At 38.8% G+C, this 19,777-nt stretch overlaps 1 protein-coding gene across 22 annotated transcripts in view; it reads left to right on the forward strand.

The window, feature by feature from the left end:
• LOC135306386 (poly(rC)-binding protein 3-like) overlaps nt 1-19,777 on the forward strand; it is a 498,603-nt gene that overhangs the window by 390,171 nt on the left and 88,655 nt on the right. The window contains exon 5 of one of the 22 annotated variants that reach the window (XM_064430268.1): nt 10,021-10,113. The exons of the other annotated variants lie outside the window; for them this stretch is intronic. The gene's annotated coding sequence lies outside the window, so the exon portion shown is untranslated. The remainder of the gene's footprint in view (nt 1-10,020; nt 10,114-19,777) is intronic. 22 annotated transcript variants of the gene reach the window in all.

The following is a 19,777-nucleotide window of genomic DNA, read 5'->3' on the forward strand; positions in this document are numbered from 1 at the left end:
TCTCTGGGAAAGCACTTGACCTTCCTTTTTCAAAGCATTATGAGTTCTGTACAGCATTCTCATCTAGCTGGTTCTTCAATACCAAGGTGCCAGAAATAGTCAGAAATTAATTATTCTGCTTCTGGCTGTTCAAGAAACTATGCTCCCTTTTCTTTGGCGTCGATCTAGTGGTAGTGATGAACACGTTCTGCACAAGCAGGCTGGATTATTGTAACTCACTGAAGCTGAAGATAAAAGCTCCATAGAAAGTTCAGCTACCGCAGAGCGCAGCAGCCGAGCTCGTTAATAGGTGCAGCACTGCGAGCACACAGCGCCGGTGCTGTGCATCATCACCTGGCATCCCATTTACTTCAGCAGCCAGCTGTGGGCTCATTCAGCACATAAGGTCACCAGAAGACTGGTATGAATGCTGTTTGTCTACACATTGCTACATTGCCTCTGTTACAGGGCTGCCCATCATGTGCAGAATTAAAACTCCCTGGAACTAGACATGACCAGTTTTGGCCAAAGGCCTTTTCCAGAATCTGAAAGGCAGCTACCAAAAAAAAAAAAGTCTCTTCTCTATTTATAGCCTTTATTTCTTTTGAAGGAATCCTTCCTCATACAGTAGGAGAAGAGATATTTAAAGATGTGTACATTTGAAAGGAAGGATAGTAAAACTTGGGAACAGAATAGAATTCACCCTGGAGAAGTCAGTGAACTTCCAGTTATGACATTGCCATGTAGCAAAAAATGTCACAAGAAGCTTGTGTTTTACTGATAAATACACCACAGTGACCATGGGTGGATCTCAGTCTTGCTGTCAGGATAGGCATCAAGAGGTCATCTAGCTCCTATACATAGCCTGATTCCTACAAGAGCTGGAGACTGCTCCCCACAGTCCAAGGGGAGCTGTTGTCCATGCAAAAATTTGAGAAGGCTTGGGAGGCCATGGCAGAGGGTCACAGCAAAGGCTGCAGGGAGGATCAGGAGGCCTACAAGAAGGTAGCCCTAGGAAATGGCAGATGGCTTTTGGATGATGTGCTGACAGAGGGCCTTCTGAAGAAATTACATTGTTTGACTCTGCTGTGTGCAAGGAAAGAGAAATTCTGACATTCATCTCTGTTATGCTGCCCTATCTTGTCAGTCTCAGAAATACAAGACTGGAGGGTAGAGAAGTTGTGAAAGTGACTCCTCTAGGCCCTTGGATAGGAGCACCAACCCCTACCAGTCTTTCTTCTTCATCTGGGATGGAAAGGCATGCTACAGGAGGAGAGGGGCTCACCTCTTCCCATTTGCCTTGAGGACCACCATGCTTCTTACACTGCTTCTGCTAGAAGGGACCTCTAAAGGTCATCTACTTCTGCTAAGATGAATTATTTATGGCTACCTTATCTCCTGCAGAATTTCTTCCTTAAAAATCTACTGTGAAGTGGATTGCATGCAGTAGTATATTTCTCTGTTTTGTGATCCTTTTTTGTTGGAAGGTCTCTTACTAATCAGAATTACAACATTATTACTTTTTTCTCCTTTTTTCCCTTTTTCTTGTTGTTTTTTTTTTAGTTTTATTTTGTTTTGTTTCGTTTTGTTTCATTTTGTTTTGTTTTGTTTTTAATTGCCAGTTAAATCAGTGGGGTTTTTGTCCAGATATGGAGAAAACCACCACTGTCCTCATTTATAAAACCTTTTTCTCTTGGAATGCTTTAATCTTTTAATAAGACAAGGAAACCCCACATTTCAGTCTCTCCTTCCTGATCAGACCTTCAGAAACACTCTTAAATATGTTGCTTTCTTATACATTTTCTTCAGTTTCTCCACACTTCCTGCAAGTGCAATGCACCAACACATCAAATGTGGCCTCCTCAGTGCTGAGCAGAGCACAATAATTGGTTCCTGTTTTCTTCTGCTAAAATGTCACAGAATGAGAATTGTCCCTCCATCACCCCAAACAAAAAGCCTTACAGTATTGGTTCTTATGCAAGTCATAATTCATTGTCACTTGCACATCCAAGGTTCTTTGTGGGTTTGGGGTTTTGGGGGTTTTCTTTTCTTTTCTAGTTTACACCCCATTGTGCATTTCTTGTATTTTGTACCAAACATGAAGGTGTCTGCATCTAAGGATGTCAGATTTCTTTGTGAACTTTTTGTTCTAATGAAAGTAGTCCTCTAAATTTTGATGTATTGTTAAGGTCAGAAAGGGATATCAATAATTTTCATGAGGTATAGTGATCTTAAAGTGATGAATAACACAGTCATTACAGCATCTGCTTGAAAATTGGTGAGAAGAAGGATTGATTCTAGTGTTTTGGGCCATGGTACATGTTAGGGTAGAAACAAATGAGGATCAGCTGTTGTTTTCCATATGAAGCCAAACTGTGGCAATGAGTCAGAAAGCCTGACAGAGTTCAAGCAAATTGTGTGGGTTTCCTGCTGAAATAAGTGGCATGCCCTGCAACATATGACATGTCTTCTTCTGACCTAGGACACCTTGCTTTTAGCAGCATTCATCTCTGCAATTTATACAGGCATTCATATTTCACTTTCTCCATTTAATCCTAATAACCAGCTTTTAGAAGAACATGACAGCATAACATATGGGTGGTAAAACTGCTCATAAACCATAATAACATGGCAAAAAAAGCTTAGATAGATAGATGCACTATGATTATTGTGACATTCTCTGATTAAGAGGTATAGCTACTTATTACAGCCATTAGCTTGGTGACTTGGAAGCAGACTGAAGCCATTATTTGAAAAACAGGTTGTAAGTCCAAATTTTAAACAACTGTGTACTTAGTAGATGTAAGAGATATAATTATGTTTGCAATTCTGTTCTTCAGTGTGCAGATGGTAATTTTGTTCATTTGTGGTTTGCACACTGATAATGTTTGCTGTAGAACTGGCCTTGGCAGGATTAAGTGTGTGTTAACAGTAAGTAGGCAGTCTGTAATACATGGTTATAATTTTGTTGATAGGGTTCTGGTGGGATGAAAACCAACCAGAAATGTTAGTCTAAATAATTTCTTACTATAAACAGGCTTCCTCTGTCTCTGTGTGTGTGCATATGTTTTTGTAACTTATTGTTATTTTTATTGTGTGAAGAATTCTTTCTTTTTTCCTTCTCATTTGGAAAATTTTATGTTAGCTTCATTTTCAGTGTAGGCAGTATCTGCAAGCTTGTGCCTTTAGGAATAAAATTCAATTTCTACTCAAAGTTATTTGAAGTTTCCCATTAGTTTTAGGGGTTCACGTATGTAATATACATTTATGAATGTGTATATGAGGGAGATATAAAAAAAGCCCATCTATTAATGGTACCCTTTTGATTTCATATTTTCTCAAGAGTTATTCAACAGATGCTTGAGAACAATTAACGGTGTATTTTCAACAGTGTATTTTCCATTTTTCCAGATTGAAAGGGGAACAGATAAATATGCAGATCAAGTCTATAAAATGCTTTTATGATGTTGAGGTTAGGTGTTAGATTGTCATGGTGCAGTACACCTATTTGTACAGTTCATTGTTCAGGTTTCCACTTTTAGAATTGTGTGGCACTCTCACTTTAATTAAATAGATGTAAAAGAGGAAAAAAAAGTAGTTACATAGCAAGCCCAAGAGGCATAATAAATAAATAACATTTTCTATTGTTTCTTGTTGTTTAGCCAGTACAAAGAGTTTTGCTATGTACTAAGGAAAAAGGACATAGTACAGCATACTGTATATAAAGGTACATTAAATATATTGCATACTATATAAATTATATACAAGTGTACTTATAAAAAAATAGACTGCATATTATAATTATCTATGCATGTTTATATGTTAAAAATTCTGTATAATAACCACAGATTTCATGGGTAAAAAATAAAAAGTGTCATAGGATGTATTGTCTTAGAATGGCCCAAATGGTATAAATTCTCAGAATAAATGAAAAAATCTCAGTCTGGGCTTTGATATTATGCTCTAGCAACTCAAACAAGATTTTGCCAAAAGCATCATAACTACCAGAGCCACATAAAGCAAATATGATTAAAAGATCTCATTTAGTATCACCAAAAGGCCTGGCTACTTAATGTTCTTTTATTATCCTCTACATCCCTAAGTTTGTGGAAGCAGCATTATGGGTAATGAGAGTGTTTCATCTCAGTTTGCCATGCTCATAGGAGAAAATAATCACCCACGGTGCCCTTTGAATCCTGTTAGGACCAACTGTAAAGGATGTCCCCTTTTACCTGTAACTCGTGGGCTGCAGCCTGGTGTGAGCAGACCTTCGTCCACATGAGGCTGCGAGTGGCACTTCAGGAAAACGCACTCTGTAACAGCACTGCACACAGATGTGTTCAGAAATGTGTGTGCCGTGTTCCTGCTGTCTTTCTGCTCTCACTCTTCTCTCTGAAGACCGTCGCCTGCCAAGGCAAGGATTTCATCTGTTCTCTAAAGAACTTAGTACAGTTATTGGCAGGGTAAATGTAAAAGGAATATTAAAGATCACTTATATTAATGTGAGCAAATGTATTCTGAACTTAATCAAAACTAATTCTTTCTGAGACTGAAATGCTTACTGTGATTTTAAAGGAATATATTACTGTTGAGAGAATGTTAGGCCCTTTGGCTTTGGATTCCAGATATGTTAATAAATCATTTATTAGGTATTATTAACACCAATTTATTATATGCTTTATAGATGTAGCCATTTCACTTAGAATAGGCTAAGATAGTTTTTAACTTTTGTTTTATAAGCCAGTATAGAGTCAACTATCTGTGAATTAAAAAACCAAAACCCTGTGAATTAACCTAAAATATTCTGAAAAACCCACAGTTTTAAGAAAAGGAGTGTTAATTTTGTATCTGATAAAAAATTACACTTTAATACAGTGTAGTTAAACATTTGAATATGATCAATAACACACAACATGCATTTATTTTCTGGACTGTAAATAAACTTGCCTTTCATTGCTCCTTGTTGATCTAATTGTTGATGTAAGGCTGTTGGTACTTCCTTAAATTGTTACAGCTTTGGGCAAATACTCCTAATAGAGTCTTTTTCCTTCCACTGAACAGAAAGATGTCTGTCCTGTATTTGTCCCCAAAGAGTTACAGCATTAAAAAATATATCCCTAAACATATATTGCAAGTAATATTTTCTTCTCCTTCCATCCTGGAGTCTTCTGAAATTCAACAAACCTACCTGCCTGTCATGCAGGCCACCCTGAAAAGTAGCAGCTTTAGAAGGCATAAGCCACAACCCTCCTTATTTATTCCTATGCATTTTTGCTCCTCTGACTTGCCTGCCTTCCCAATTCTGAATCCTAGGCAATGCTTTCTTTCTGCCCTTTTACTCTTCCCTCACTGTTGCCTCTTTTTGCAAGAGCAAAGTCTTTTTTTCAGACTAGGTATTCAAACATCTGACTCACTGGGACTTTGATTGCAGAGAAGGATGTGGCCTCAAAAAAACCCAAACAGGATGTTATAATCTGTTTTCAGACTGTCAGAAGAGATATGGTTGATTTTGAATCAGTCAGCAAAAACTGGCTTTGACCATCTCTGAAGCCTAAAAATGTTTCCTGAGAAATACTGATTATTAAAAGAAAATATAAACTTGATGAGGCAGCAGATGTTTATGCAAGAAAAAAAATCATGTAAGTCTGGAGATTTCCATAGTATGTTTTTATATAATCATTAGCAACTATCTCCTGTACAGTAGGTTGCTTTGTAAGTGAAATGTTGGAAGGCATGTCTCAGACACTTCTCATTTATTAGTCACCAGCTAATAAGTGATGCTTTTTGGCCCTGTTTTCCTGTGAATAAAATTTTAAATATCCATGGAAAATAATCTGAATTGTGTGTTAGTGACCAGATGAGATAGATAACCTTATGTAAATAGCAAATCAACAGGCCGGTAATACTGAGTGTAATACCTAGGAATGCCAGCTCTGCCACAAATGCTACCCAATAAATGGGGCTTTGCAAGCAGAGTCATAGGGAAGAGTGCTGCAAGGCACCTCAAAAGGGCATATAGTGCAGCCCCTCTGTCAGAAGGATCATCTTTTTCTTAATCATACCCTGAAGGTCGTCATGTTGCAGTTTGTTTGAAAAATGTGCTCCCTTGGTGGTCTACAGTTTGTTGCCCTGATGAAAAGTGTGGGAGTTGCAGTCCTGTGGTTTTTTTGTACAACAGTGAGAATCTACTCTGTAGCTATGGCAAAAAGGTACAGGAAGAGGGACAGTCAATTGAATGCCTCAGACCTGGCTCGAAGTTACCGGAGAAGGAAGGGGAATGAGATTTGGCTTTACTGCATCTTGTGACAGGAGAATACCTTTTCCCCCATTTCCCGAAGCTGGGCTGAGCAGTTGTCTGATGCAGACATATGCAATATTTATACGCAATAACCAACATCTCAAGCTCTGCCTGCAGTCTGATGCAGACTTCTAATCTTTGGTGTGCTCAGTTGGCATGTTGCTTTTCTCCACATTGACAGAAAGGTAGATGATATCTGCCAGAGCCCCACTGTTGCTGGAGGTGGTGAAGCCATGGAGCATGAGTAGCTAGGCTGATGTATCTGGAAGAAAAATCTTCATGTGCTCAGGAGCACGGGGTGGGTATGAGGTTGTCTGGAGTAATGATATAATATGGTCATGTACCAGCAGCTGAATGGGGAAGAAGGAAGTAAATAATTCTAAAAGTACATAAATGCCCAGCACACATTGGCAGATGGGACATGACCTGTTTTCCCTCAGTTGGTAAGGTGGGTGGAGAGCTTTTGTATGGTGGAGTGGAGGGCAGGGCACTGACCACTGTGCTGCACATGTGCTGTTCTTCAGGCTTTCTGACACTGCCTTGGGGAGGCAGCAACCCTCCTGCCTCCTAATGCACGTTATCCATAAGTGCTCGTAGCTAAACGCAAGGAGTTGTCCTCTCTGCACTGTGGTGGTGCCCACAGGTGCTCTGTGGATCAGGACTCTGTAGTGCTTTGATGCTTAGGGGAGCCCCTTTGGCAGCTGCAATTGCACGCAGAAGGTGCAAAAGACTGGGGTGCCTTCAGGGAACGCTGATATTCAGCTTGCAGTACCTTGGGGGAGCACCTGGTCTTCCCTGTGACCTTCTTGGTGCTGACTATTCCTTGTTACAAGGCTCAACTGGATTTGTGTCACGTGAAGAGAAAGCAAGTTCATTCATGATCTCAGCAAATGCACTCCTGGGTGAAGATGGACACAGCGTGCGTGACGAGCGGAGCTAGCAAGGATTGCGAGGCTGGAAAGGACTGGTACTGAGAGCCAGTCCTCCTATTGCTCTCTGAGTCAGACTCCTCAAGGCAAATGCACTGAATTGCTTCAGTCAGCTGTGCCCTGTACCACAGGCTGATTTCTGTTTGAGTGCGTGATGTGTGAGTAACTAACCACCACCTTCTGTGAGGATCTTGTGCATTCCCGTGGAAAAGGCTGGAATCTGCAGTGCCCAGCTGAAGGGACAGTAAACTGCCTTCCTTTGATGTGGGTTACATCCCCTCAGCATTGAGGGGGAGCATTGCTGTTGCCCCCCAGCTCCAAGGCTTTGTACACTACCAGGTACTCAAAGTAGCCTTGTAGTAGTTTCCGGGTTTCTGTCTCTCAGGTGAGCACTGCACACATAATGAAAAAAAATATACCGGAAAGATACAGTATGAAAATAAATGTATCATAATTTAATCAGAGTAGAACTGCTTAGTTGTTCACTTTCCCCTTTTATTGGGATTTTGAACGCTTTCTTTTTCCTGAAAATAGAATTTTGCACAAGTAATTTCTAGCTTTTCTTTTCCTACTAAGTTTTTTTTTTTTTTGCTCTTAGTTCTGCCTTCTCAGATGTTTTCTGATGTCCTTTCATCTTGATAGTTGACATAAACTTGCTTGTGAATTAGAATGTATTAAAAAAATTATATAGACATGCTGTCTTTATTGTGTAAGAGGTCTTTATCCCCTGCAGAAGGTAAGTGACCTGTGATAGTTAGTACATTTCTTTCGAAGACTCCAGGGAAGAGCAATCTATCAGCTTGTAAAATAGATAAATGAATTCACTTGACAAAGATCAAGCAAAAGTCTTTGCGAGAGAGAGCACGAAGCAAGGTTTCTTATAAGCCTGTTTTGGTAATGTGTGTCCTAAACTAGCCACTGGCTCTGATGAAGGCAGTCAGAAGCATTCAAACGGATGCTTAATTTTGGCAACTGCAAAGGTCATTTCTTGGAAGCGAGTATTGTCTGTGTCAATTATTTTTTCTTATATTTCTATTCATCGTTTGCTTTTGATCACAATTCATTCTTTTGGAGGTTATATTGCTTTGAGGGGGAGTTAATTTCATGATATGAAATGCTAGTGCTTCATCCAAAGAAGGGCTGAATTCTGGTACTAACGTCTGTAGTGTCTTTCGTAACAAAAGTAGCATCAGGTCTCCAGTTGATGTAGATCACAGGGAAGTTGAGCATTGCATTTGAATTAGGTTGCATCCTAGGTTGCATCGCAGACCTTTGTTGCATTTTATCTTTGCAATGGGCTTGTAGCTGTTCAGACCTGTTCAATGCTGATGGTTGTCTCAGAGGCATCAGCCAAGGACCTGCCAGGCCAGCAAGTACACGCTTGGTAGGTTTTGCACTCCTTGTGCTTCATTCAGTGAATCCAAGGTGAATCAGGGGAGTCCTGAGGTTTCAGTGCATTGTTACACACCGGCTGCAGCACCTCATGGGGGAGGAACAGTAAAAATAAAAAGGCCCCAGCAAGGGTTAATGTACTGGAATGACTGAAATGATCACTGTTGATAAATACTTCATGTAATTAGTATAATACTTTCTTCTGTTAATGAGCTGAAGCTGCGGTGGGGTGCAGATGCTTGGGGGCAGGGAGCACTGAGGGGGGATTTGAGACTGTTTGACAGTGCACTCAGCCTCTAATAATCTACTAGGTCATTTTTAATTCATAATAGTTTTTCGGAATATTTGATGTAGTCCTTTTTTTGTGCTTATTGAAAGTGCCCCTAATGTTTTAATTCCCACCCCAATGGAACAGAAAGTGAATAAACAAGGAAATGAATGGAGATGTATGAAATTATGATCTTAAACTTAACAAGCATGTTTGTTTTTTCAAGCTGCTGAATAAATCCTCTGTGATTTGTGCTGCAGAGGTCAATGTTCTGCTGTAGGAAATGACTGGTTACATGTCAGTATTCTCCAAGAGTTCATCTCAATTACTGGATTTGTCAAACATGACAAGCCTGAATGACTCTGTGGTGAAAATAGCACACAGTTTGACTATTAAAGTAATTGGTGCATTGACATTTAACCAAACTGCAAGAGAATTGCAGTAATAAGTCTGAAGAGCACTACCACAAGCAAAGCAGAGACCAGTATTTTTATAAAATAAAATATTTTATATTTTACCAGTTAAACTGGTGCTTTTTTTGTGTTTTGATTAAGGTATATTTCAGTATATTTTTAATTTAAATCATACAATTAAAAAATGGCAATTCCTTTTTGCTACTTTTTTTTAAGAAGTATTAAGATTTGTATAATTGGAAACTGTTAATTTGATGCACACCCTGGGTCAATTTTAATACTGTTATGAATAATTCATGTGTGTATTTTTAATGTCCTCATAAAGTATGTATGCTATAAAGTTAAAAATCTATGTACATATATACATGTATGTGGAGATCATCATGTGATGATCATCACAGTATTAGGTTATAAATGTGTCTATTACTTGATCTCCACTTGCTACTCTACCTTGCTAAAGAGCTATTTCTGGGCTTTCAAGCCTGACATGTGGATATTAAAACTCATTGCTTTAGTAAATGCAATAGAGCTTTTATAAAATCATTTGGAAGTCATTTACTCTCCATCTGCAATGAGATTTTAATTTTTTTAAAGATATTATTTCTGATGGTAAATTCTACATATATCAACTTTTTCAATATAAAGGATTTTGAGAACAATACAACTGTCAGTCACTTGGCTAATTTGGATTTATACTTGTGGATCAGACGAGATTTTACAGTCACCAAAATTGTGTTTCAGACAATGGCTTAAACGACAGCCTCTTCCAGTGTCTGGAGTAGGGACTGAAGTAATGATGATTTATGACAGTAGTCTGAGGGGGCTCATTCTCAGGTGAGTTACCTGCATTTTGGCACATTAATTTTACCTTATCTGAACTTGAAAATCTGTTCTCTCCCAATTACGGGAGCAATTCTTCATGTGGAAATTGGGACTCATCTGTTCCTGGTGAAGTAAATCAGACAAAACAATCCCAAAAGACAGGGTCGGGAGCATGGTACAACCAACAATATGTCTGAAGTACCTCAATTACATTAACTTATATTTTTTGTGGGGAACAGAGTATGATTTGCCACTTCTGCAGCCACATCATAATTATTGTTCTATCACAGAAGCAGAGAGCAGTACTTATTGATTTAATATGTTACTTGCCTTGACTTGCTTAAGTCCCATCTCCAAAGAGCTCTTGAACACAATGCTTAAGTCTGTCTCTCTTGTGTAAAAGTAAGTATGTGTTTAAATCCATCTGATTTCAGTGAGATTCATACGTATAGGTGAGTTTTTAGCTCAGCAGTAAAACCCAAAATATAAATTTAACTGCTTTACTGAACTTGGAGCTTGCATGATGCAAAGAAATACTTAGTCCCCAGATTTTGGGAAGTCTTTGTAAGGACAGACTTTCCTGTATTTCCCTATGGAAAAAACAAAGAAGAATTCAAGGAAATACAGATGATATTTGTCTATCTGTTTGCTGATCTTAGTGTGAAAATAAACTATGTGTTAGGACCAGAACAAAATCTTTGGAAAAGCAAAAGATGCAAAGAGTTGTAGTTTTGGTTTTCCCCTTGAATTACATCCTGGGGATCTGTATGGGCTCAGGGCTGGGGAGAGGAGACCTAGAGGCTGCTTCAATTCTTTAAGTACATTCTATAAAACCAGTCATCTTCTCCTCTCTCACTGATGTAAATCCATTCCATCTTCATGTTCCACTTCTTCACTTCCACGTCTTCATGTTGCTCCTGATTTTTCCCTAGTGTATTAGAGATCAGATGCACTTTCCCAAAGAACAAGCTCCTCTTCCATAGCTGAAGTGGCACTATCCTTACCTACTATAATTCCATTTACTTGGAGTGTCATGGCATATTGCAGTTGTCCAGTGTTTTGTCAGTTTCACCTGTAAATTTGCTTTGAAGATCCTAAGTCATACTGAAGTGCTCCTGACAAAAGTGCCTCAAGTGAAATGAAGTAAATAATTATAAAGGAACAGCAAGATGTGCTCTTTTCTGGAGCTCGAGAGTCTAAAAGCGGAAACCTCATATTCATGCATGAAAGAAGAAACTTCCTTGTTAAGCACTAAATTGTTTAGACAGTTTTAGCTGCAAAGGTTAATGTAGAGCCCAAATCAGTTATATGGAACATCAGGAAGGAAGAAATCATTTTTTTTCTGTACCACACAGTGGAAAAGGGAGAAACATCCATCAGTTACATCCAGAAGAAACATCCATCTAGGAAAAAAGCATCATGATTCTGAATGAACAGTAAAACAGGAAAATGGTTTGGAACAGTTATTTTTTTTTTTCCAAAGCTTCTGGAGTAGAAAGAAATCAGATAAAAACTGGGAGCAACGTTACCTTTCCTCTCTTGGGCAGGGGGATGGAGGCAGCGTGCACTCTGACATTAGGAAAGCAGCATAGTCTATGTTAGCCATCCAGCCTGTTAACCATGTTTTGAACTTCCAGATGATGGAACCTATGCAGAAATGCCAGATACCAAACACAGTAAATCAGCATCTAGCAAAAGGCTGCTGCCAGAGATTTTTGAAGCAACAGGAGGACTTTGTGGCAATTTTACCTAACATGTAGGCTTAAAGTCTGAACACAGTGAAATAATGTGTGGTTCTGGATGTGTTGTAAGAATGGAAATGCTTGGGAGATTTGCCAGGGAATAGCTGTCACTACAGTCACTTGAACAGGTGCCAGTTGTGTTAGGACTTTTGAGACAATCTGCATAAATCCCAGGTGGAGGAGCACTCATTCCAAAATACCAAGTTTTTCTCTAGATTGCTGGCCCTGCAAGATGACAATTTGTGAGGCCTCAAAATAGTAGCTCTAAAATGCAAGAGTACAATTACAAAATACACACAAAGTTCTTTCAGTCAGATTTCACTCTGATAGTTCTGCAAATTTGCCCAAGATCCAAAGCCATCCACGTTGCTGCTTTACTGAGCAGAACTGTCTGTCCAAGGAGTTTCATCTGCTTGGTGAAATTGAGTTATAAAAAGTTTAATTCAAGAGATTTGTCAGTGATTTGGCCAACAAAAGAAAGCAAATCCCAATATACTTCAGCAAATCCTATTGTAGGTGACTTACATGGAGCAGATGGGGAACTAGGCTGGGTTTTGCTCTGTGGACTGTGATTGAAGAGCTCCATTGATTCAGGCTGAAGCAGCTTAAGAAGTTACTGCCATCTACTTTGCCCTGCCTCTGTTGGAATTTCTTATCCTTGAGGTAAAAATAGCAAAAAGTATTGTGCCTGCTCCCCAGCCACTGCAGCTGCTGGCTTGAGGGCAGTGTGATTCACCTTCACGTTTTATTTGGTATTGAGGCAGCCATCAGCTGAGGCAGCGGGGAGCTTGGAGTCACTAACTCATCAGATTTAACTGTGGCAGTGGAGTGGTATGGGAATAGGATGGGAGGACCAGCAACCTCTTCAGTCCCTGCTGTTAAATCCAGTAGGAATTGCTCTGCAGAGTGCTTACAGTCCCGACTGGAGAAGTTGCAGTGAACCGTTCCTTTTCCTGCAGCATGGTTGACCAGTGCTTTGTTATCTTCTGGGATTGAAGGAGCCCTCTCTTAGCTGGTAACTGTAGTCATCTTCTTACTGAGCTCCTTTAATGAGTTTGTTTAGAAAACCTTGATGGTTAATTAGAAAGCTAATACTAAATACAAGCAAAAAATAAATAACAAATATGGAGCACACTCATTTACCTACATTGTTTTAGTGTTTTCTAAGAGATAATATCTTAGTTTCCCTCCTGTAACTGATTCAGGGCAAAAGTAAATACTCTCATAGGACAAATGACTAACCATGCAGTCAATAGCTGTAAAGGAGTTGTACAGCTTAAAGGTGCTTCTGGAGTAATTTTTAAGAAACTGTCAAACTTGTCAAATGTGGTAAGCATGAAGGCATGTTTTTGTTCTGTAATTCTTCCCCCTTTTTAGCAAATTTTGAACTAGAGATTTAATTAATGTTTTTATTAGTTTGGGAGAGCATCTTTCAGATTTCCAGAGGACCTTCTGCAGGGATTTAAGTTTTGAATTTACAGTAGAAGGTATTTTGTGATGCATCATATAATTTTTACAGAAAAGAAAATCTGTAAATCCATGAATCTCATCCCTTTATTCATGCTTATACAAAACTAAACCTTTTAAAGTAAACCATCTCTACTTGTGAGGTTAACATAGGCTTGATGTGGAAAGGCACTGTGGCATTAGTATAGTGCTTAAGCACATGCTTAACTTTGAGTCCAGAAACATTGAAGTACCTTTCTGAAATGGAGCAGTAACCTGGGGCTTTGTTCAGCACAACTTAGAAGCTTTGTCAAGGCGTAAAAGATTTGATTTACCTTTCTTCCCTGTGAGGGGACACAGCCAAGATTCCTTTTTTAAGGATTGTTACTGTAGCACTCAGGGAGAAGCAGGAATGTAGGAAAGGATGTTTCCTAACACATTCTGATACACTGCTACCATGAGACAGCATAACTTAATCATTGTATTTTTTCACTAAAATTATGTGGAAATGCTTTAGTTTTATTGTATGGAAACGCTTTAGTTTTATTGTATGGAAACTTCAAGACTTATACTGAGTTCTGCTTTTGTATTTGGTATCCCACAGCACTTGGGTCTGTGAACTTGTCACCTTCACTCATAGCCAAAGACAGTGTTCACTTATATAAAACCCTACAAAGTCAGAGCTCTTTTTCTTATTCTGACTTATTAACTTCTTAATAGCAGAACTTGCAGCTTTCTTTGTTGTTATTTTTCTGTTAAGGGAAAAAACAAAAGTTGCTTTCATTTTTACATAAATTCAGTTATTTAATCTGAGTGTGACACTCAGGCTTCAAAGAATTCTGTGCAGTTCATTTTTAATCTGTTGTTTTTAATGAATTCTAGTCACTAAGAAATACTGTTATCTAGGTCAGATTTTTTGAATATTATTTTACTGTGGTTACACATCCTGCTGTGCATTCTCTAAATGAGCTCCCCAATGAGGTCTTGTTGTTTTACTTTCTCACAGCTTTGTGGAGTAACTTTTCTCACTGTAAATGTAGGTTGTGCTTTGTTTTTCAATAAAAAATGTATTCTTAACTGAACCAACATCCACCCATCTAAGACTTCAGTCTTAAACTTTCTTGGGGGACGAGGGAACAAGACATAAAATATGTCCAAATTTTATCATTGATATTCTTGATCCTTCCTATCTGGAAGGAATGGAAAAGAGATGATCAACCCAAAATTTATTACTTAATTTCAAAGGTGTAACTTTTTTTATATAACTGCTTCTCAGCTAGTCACAGCAAAATGGCCTTGTCCAGGAGGCAGGGCAAGACATAGTTTGATGTCATGGAGAGGTTCTGAGGTTTCTGAGCATTTCTCTTTCTGGACCTTTGTTGTGACATCTCTGTCTTTACCCTAACTTACCTCTTAGTATGTTTCCCCAAGAGATTTCTCCATCCCTTTAACAGAAAAGCATTGGCTCTGTTAGCCATGCCTACAGGAGGGGACACTGAGCAGTGGTCAGTTTAGCTCACCTAGATCAGTGACAGAGTAAAATTGCACACCAGACTTCCTTCAGCTGGCTATCCTACCCTTTTCTGACATCATGTTTTCTTCAACATGTATGGATCGGGCACATACCTCCATGTTCATTGATAGAGTATCACCACTCAGCTGCATAGTTTATTTAATTGAAATCCTTCTTCACTCCTGATGGAATGATTACTTACATAAAGATATTTCTAGGTACATGTCCTAACAAAGCAGTTCATCTCTCAGGATTGTTTTCTTCATCAAAGAAATATTAAAGCTTATAATTGTGATGATTTTCCATGTGGAGTGTGAATTTCTGACAGTGATGTCAGATCAGCTTATAGGTAGCTGAAAGCAAAAGCCAGTTTTGTAATCTAAATGGGTAAGAAGAGAAAAGCAGAGGAATAATGTGGAGTTTATATCAAAAGGAGGATGCTGAAACTGAAAAGATTAGAAGAAAGCTGGATGACAGCCGGGTGAAAGCACTTCTGAAGCAGCTCACTCGGTGCACCCTGTTCTGGAGCTCAGATGTTAGGGTTCTGAACTTCCCGTCTCACTGAGGTTTATGGCAGACCTCAGCAGTCTGAAAACAGGGGCTGTAACAGGGCACTCAAGGAGCAGTTGCCCTTAAAATTTGGGCTTAGAGAAATTCTGGGTAGAGTCACTGGTGCCAAAGCTAAATAAAATTGACTGATTCCAAGGAGTTCTGAGCTCTGTGAATGCTAACTTGGATTAAAAAGCTTATTTTTAATCAATAATTAATTAATTAAATACAATACTGCAGCTTTACTAGAAGTTTGCAGCTTGCATTAACATACAGCCAAAAAAGAAAAAAGAGATGTGGACTTCAGCCAACAAGAAATCCAGCCATTTCAACTGACCTGACCTGGTGTAATTTCATTTTCAAGTAACACAAGAAGGACTTCAAAAGGCCCTTGAATAGATGGTGGATAATTGACTCCTAGCAATGAGTGCTGAATATGGAGGTGCCTGTGCTGGTTATTATTAGATGTATTGTCAGCCTTTGACAGCACTGATCACAAGGCATGTTGACACGTGTGCTGTATGATCTACTTCTTACCTAAGTTAAGCATTCAGGCAGGTGGTCAACATAACAATGATGCCTCTCCCAAGTCTCATTTAAACCCTAGTTTAAAAGTTCAAGAGGGACTTAAAGTTGGCTTACTCTCTGCAAAAAGGGAAATTACTGAGGTGAGTTTTGCTGTCTGGAGGAGCCACTGGATGTGGATTTGTGTTTCAGTAAGCACCTGCCTCTGATTAGATCTTCTAGCACTCATTACAGAAAAGGTAGTGCATTGGGACACATCTATGGAAACGGAGGCTTTTTTTAGCAGCAGTTTGAAGGTAAAGCAGTCTTTTTCAATCCTTTGCCAGGTCCATAAACATCCAATTCTGCTTTTGTAATGTAAATTAAGTGTCATTAAAGACCATCTGTGGTGCTGGATTTGTTTTTTGTTTATATATATTATATTAGTGCTGAAGACATATATCCTTAGAAAGTACTTGTACCTTTTTATTAAAGGTTACAATTCTTCTGAAGCATATTTATTTGGACATCTCTGACCAGTGACATTTTGAGATCAAGACCTTTGAGGTTCAGTGTGTAGAACAAAATGTTACCATTCTTTTGTTTCTGCCATCGCATTCATTCATTTATTGAGATGGCCGAAACTGTGCCCAGTGAATTCACAAAGATCTGTGTCTTGCCCTCTTCAAAGCTGGTGGGCAGGAATGGGAGAGGACAGGAGGGTGGCATTTAGAGAAATACATCTTTTTCTCCACAGTGTTGGTTGTTTTCCCTATGTAAGCTTGGTGATGCCTCTAATAGCAGGGCTAGTATTTATAATGGGCCTGGTTTCTCCAGGAAAACGTCGGTTCTTGTTCTTTACTTTCTGTTCCTGTATCTATGTAATCAAGCAGTGGGAACAGTCTCTCTGTCACTGTTAGTTAAGCAATAGGACTGGGTTTCTTGAGGACTATAGCTGTACGAAGTCATCCAGAGAAGTTTTAGGGCATTTCAGAAGTGTGTCAAGCCCAGCGCAGGTCAGGGTCCCTCTTCACGCTGGGCTGTCAGCACACTCCATCCCAGTTGGCAGGGAGGGCACCTCCCTCAAATGCGGCAGCCTGGGCTGACACAGCCCCTCTTCGAGGTGTGGGAGTGGGAGCTGACAGGCATCCAGGCTTTCTGCGAGTTCCCAAAACCTATTGCTCTTTGTTTTGGAGGTAGGTGGTGAAAACACCTAGCTCTAGAACAAGATGAAGAAGCATATGCCTCTCAAAAGGAGCAAACAATAAAACCTTTAGGAACTGAGATGATTCATTGCTCAGAGCTGTTCACTGGGGAAGGGACCAGAGAAGCAAGCAGGGCAAAAGACATTAGCACACAATGTTTAGGCAAAAATGCTGGGTCCTGCTGCTGAGTTGTTTAATATATCCTAAAGCAGCAGTAGGGACATAGCTTTTTGCTTAGCAGTTCATCTTTAAATGAGGAAAACAGCTGATTAAAATGTATATCTTATTTAAACATTGTGATGGCAGGCTGATGCTCACACATAGAGGTTGACTAACAGTAGCCTAAAGGTAAATGTCTTTACATGTGTAAGAACACCAGAAGCAATCTTATATTTAATGCATCTTAATTGACAGTGATGGATTTACTCTAACTTTGTATTTCACTAATGGACTCTGTAACACCTAACATCTACATTGTAACAAATCAATCTTATCCTGACTTCTTTTTTTACAATAAAGGCATGTTTGTAGGCAATTAATTTACTTATTATTTCCATTACCATTGATGTGGCTACCATTTATTCTTATTGCAGAGTTCCTGGTGCTTTTCACTAGAGGAGTCTTGGTGATTTAATCCGTGTTTTTGAAATCTAACTTTTGCAAGAAAGTGTGGATTTAAAGGAACTTTTAAAAATGTTCCTTTTCTTTTAAAATGAGACTCTATTTCTAAAATGCCTACAGCAAGTCTATTTGACTATTTTTAGTACTGTAAATTGGAGCCTAATCTGCCTTTCCCATCCCTATGCAGTAATACCAATAAGATAAATTAATTTACTCTAGACTTTTATTAGTCCCAGTGAAAACAATATCTAGTGAGATCAAGTAGTAAAGGCTTTGCATATGTAATTTGGATATGTATTTTCAGGAAAGAAATGTAGAAAACAATTCTGCTGGCTTTTTTTTGGCCAAATTTGTGTACAAATATAACTATCAGATTAACAATGCATAATGTGCTCTGTGTGTGTGAACTTCTGAAGAGCCCTCAACTCTCTATGTGTGACATTTTCAAAGAAGGCAACACCTTCAGCAGGGAACATCATATCATCATGTGTGTTCATCTATTGAAATTGTTTTTAAAGGTATTAATCACATATTTCATTGAAAAAAGGCTCATCCAAATGTTCAGTTTCAGGAGAGAATTTATTATTTTCAAGATCTGGTTCAGAAAGTGCCATATTGTTTGGATGACAACTGGATATATTTTTAGGTTGTTGTGTTATTTTGAAGAACTGTGACTCATTGTAAATTGATTTGGGGCTCTCTTCTTCCTTTGTGTTCTTTTCTCCACGCCTTGTTAACTTACTCCTCATGCACTCCAGATATTGTCTTCATGCAGTGGACTGGTTTATGCCTTTTTCTTAATATTGTACAATCTCCCACCACTTACATATGGTCAAAAATGGCATCATCAGTTTTATTCTTGTTATAACATTACCCTAGAATCTTCCAAGCACATTATCATATGTTATCAGTGTAGCAGCAATGTCCCTGGGGCTTCTCTTCCCAGGCAGTATCCTAATAATGTGTTCTCCACAGCATCTTTTCTCTCTCTTTCTCTGTCTAACAGTGGACAACTGTTCTGAAGAGTGCTTCTTCCCAGACTTACAGGTCCAGTCGCCTCCTAATTTGTTTAGCAACACAGTCAGTTCTGCTGTTCCTAGGAAGATGAATTTCACTGCTCTGTGGATACAAAAATACAAGCCACAGATGCCTCTCTCTATTGGAAAGTGAAGCCTTAATTCAATAGGAAACACAAACTTTCCTTACTTTGGCTGAACATTTAAAATGTCTTTATTAAAAAAAAATCATCTCATTGAAGCAGTTTCACACTGGTTTTATGCTAAAGCTTGCCAATTTCCCAGCTGCCTGCTATTCAGTAAAAGACAGGTAGCATCCTCTGTTGTTCTTTTTTGACCCAGATTCCTTATTCACTTATATCAGTGTTTGCAGTAAACAGGAATTTGCAATAACCAAGTGCTGAATCCTGTTGTCTTGTGACTGAACTTTTCAATCTTTGAATAACTACCCAGCAGCAGAATAAAAATGAAGCAGTGGAATAAAGCTTGATGTACTCAATAAAAATACAAGTGAGGATCATTTCAAAAAATTGTTTATAGGCAGCTATTCTGGAGAATTTGCATATGTTGCAATTTACAATCACATCTGCTTTGCGCAGTCCACTGTCACTTTTCTATCCCATTCCCATCATAGCCAATGCACACAAGACTAAGTGTGGGAAAAACCCGACATCTGAAGAAATTTTCTTCCCTGTCCCCTCCTCTCTGCATTTTTGAGACACTGTTGTCAACCTAACTGGGTTATGTGTAACTTGGTAAAGCATATCGGAGTGTCATCGCCATTCTTGAGCTGGATTTGTGCAAGTTGGCAAAAGTAAAACAAATTCTACTTTTCCAAAGTTTTAAAAAGAGTAATAAAAGGAAATCAACTCAGAAGCCTTTAACTAATTCAGAGTAAGCTCATATATCTCCCTGGGAGGCAAAGCTGCGATTAGCATGTTTGAATGCCTTACTACAAGTGATACTTTGTGGAAATGCAGCACTTTTTGTGGGAATGAAAAGTGCAGTTGCGAAGCAGGCTGTTGATTAACAGAAGAGTTAGTGTAGTGTTTGCTGTGATTTCATCCTAGCTTAACAGAG

This window comes from Passer domesticus, chromosome 1 (assembly GCF_036417665.1).
Source record: "Passer domesticus isolate bPasDom1 chromosome 1, bPasDom1.hap1, whole genome shotgun sequence".
NCBI lineage: Eukaryota > Metazoa > Chordata > Aves > Passeriformes > Passeridae > Passer > Passer domesticus.